The sequence below is a fragment of the Schistocerca americana genome, unplaced genomic scaffold, assembly GCF_021461395.2.
Source record: "Schistocerca americana isolate TAMUIC-IGC-003095 unplaced genomic scaffold, iqSchAmer2.1 HiC_scaffold_401, whole genome shotgun sequence".
NCBI classification, from domain to species: Eukaryota; Metazoa; Arthropoda; class Insecta; order Orthoptera; family Acrididae; genus Schistocerca; species Schistocerca americana.
Genome location: NW_025726128.1, coordinates 107,501 through 110,000, shown reverse-complemented (window position 1 = coordinate 110,000; position 2,500 = coordinate 107,501). Strand labels below are relative to the sequence as shown.

The following is a 2,500-nucleotide window of genomic DNA, read 5'->3' as shown; positions in this document are numbered from 1 at the left end:
AGCGTCCCTTCCATCTCTGGTCGGGACTCTGTTTGCATGTATTAGCTCTAGAATTACCACAGTTATCCAAGTAACGTGGGTACGATCTAAGGAACCATAACTGATTTAATGAGCCATTCGCGGTTTCACCTTAATGCGGCTTGTACTGAGACATGCATGGCTTAATCTTTGAGACAAGCATATGACTACTGGCAGGATCAACCAGGGAGCTGCGTCAACTAGAGCTGAGCAGCCGGCCGCCCGGGAGTGTGTCCCGGGGGCCCGCGCGAACACGCAAGCGTCCGCTCAATTATTCTGCAAACAGGAGGAGGCTGAGCTCCCCTGCACAATACACCTCGAAACCCTCTCAGGTCCCGGCGGCGCGCAGCGCCGTCCTAAGTACTTGGTCGGGTTCGAGAGAGGCGCAATCGCCCGGAGTTTGGCGAGTAGACGCTTTAGGTGCGACCACCCGTGCTCCCAACTGAGCTTGCCGCTGCCGACAGAGGCCCGGGAGCGTGCTGTCGTGGCATTGCCGGCGGGAGACAACACGCGCCACCTACGGTGGCCGGCAGCTCCAACGCCAGCGCCACAGAAGGACAAAAGCCCCACTTGGGTGCCGAAGCGAACGCGCCAACACGTCCGCACAGCTGCGATACAAACCACCTGCGAGAACCGCAGAGGCGACCGAGCAGCAGACGGCGTCGCGGCGCCGAGCGCCGGGCGGCGGCGCATCCTCAGCGCACACAGTCCTCAATCGGACCAGCACACTGCAGATGTCCACCGCGCTTCGCACCGGGCCCGCGAGGACCTACTTTGGCCGCACGGCGCCGCGTGCAGGGTGCGCCGGCGCGCAGCTGCGCCGCCTGCCGCCTCCGTCGGCCGGCGCGCCTGCCACTGGCCGCCCCCACCAGCCGGCTGTAGCGCGTGCGCCCACGCACCGCGCGGCCAGCACGCCGGGAGGCCCCCCCTCACCGGCCGGGGACGGTCCCCACCCAGCCACCGCCGCGTATCGCTTCACACCCACATGCCATTCACGTTCGTGGGCATGGTGGGTATCGCTGAAACAACCGGTTGGTAGCTCAACCGATCGTCGCCATCACTGATTCACCTCTAGCGAGAACAACCGCACCACAACGGTTTACCAGTTGTTCATTTGCGTAACGTCACCAGCAAACGTAGACGTCCATCGCCATTTGCAAATTCAACGATTGTTGCATGCCTGTGTCAGGTGTCACGACACACTATGTCTGCCCACATACACGCAACAACATGTGCACGCTTCGCGAACACGTGGAAGGTGGCCCCCGTACGTATGCGATGTCCATTGCGCGAACGACTGTCAACCGGCCTCTGTCGCATGTCGCAGATGTGGAACGCAGTGCACCATGCTATCACGGTGAGTGAGAAGAGACGACTACGTCTGACAACACGCGCCACTACATCAACAGACGGCTCATGCTGATCGCCATCCACGGCATACCATACTGCAATCCAGCTCTTATAGGGAGACGACACGTAGCTGAGTGCACAATATTTGGACCGTATGGTTCGCCGTTGTTGGCGCAGTCGTGGTACGGTCACACATGTACCACGATGTATCATTCAGTACATGAGGACCAATGTGCAGTACAGTGTGTGATTTGGACGTACAACATCAGCGGACAGTTGACACAAGCCGTACCACAACGTAGGCTGTGCTTCGCCATGCGAATGCCAATGAACAACTGCGAAGGGCATTGAGCATGTACGTCCTGCTGCCATCCGCATTACAGTGTATAGCTGCAAGGTGTTTAACATGAAGCGATACTCTGGGGACCGGGCAGTGCGGGTAGCAAACTATATTGCGGGGGTTGCAGTTAGGCAACACTACACTAATTTAACGCGTCGTATGACAATTACAGAGCAGGTTAAGGCCCAACGTGTGTTGGGTTAAGGCCCAACGTGTGTTGGGTTAAGGCCCAACGTGTGTTGGGTTAAGGCCCAACGTGTGTTGGGTTAAGGCCCAACGTGTGTTGGGTTAAGGCCCAACGTGTGTTGGGTTAAGGCCCAACGTGTGTTGGGTTAAGGCCCAACGTGTGTTGGGTTAAGGCCCAACGTGTGTTGGGTTAAGGCCCAACGTGTGTTGGGTTAAGGCCCAACGTGTGTTGGGTTAAGGCCCAACGTGTGTTGGGTTAAGGCCCAACGTGTGTTGGGTTAAGGCCCAACGTGTGTTGGGTTAAGGCCCAACGTGTGTTGGGTTAAGGCCCAACGTGTGTTGGGTTAAGGCCCAACGTGTGTTGGGTTAAGGCCCAACGTGTGTTGGGTTAAGGCCCAACGCGTGTTGGGTTAAGGCCCAACGCGTGTTGGGTTAAGGCCCAACGCGTGTTGGGTTAAGGCCCAACGCGTGTTGGGTTAAGGCCCAACGCGTGTTGGGTTAAGGCCCAACGCGGGTTGGGTTAAGGCCCAACGCGGGTTAGGTTAAGGCGCAACGCGGGTTAGGTTAAGGCGCAACGCGGGTTAGGTTAAGGCGCAACGCGGGTTA

The 2,500-nt window shown here is 58.3% G+C and overlaps 1 non-coding gene across 1 annotated transcript in view; it reads right to left on the bottom strand.

Moving 5' to 3' along the window:
• The window catches only part of LOC124582195, a 1,910-nt gene extending 1,702 nt beyond the window's left edge, over positions 1-208 (bottom strand). Inside the window, exon 1 of the ribosomal RNA XR_006973787.1 lies at positions 1-208. This exon is cut by the window's left edge and continues 1,702 nt beyond it. This is a non-coding gene — a ribosomal RNA (small subunit ribosomal RNA).
• Positions 209-2,500: the final 2,292 nt, after the last annotated feature.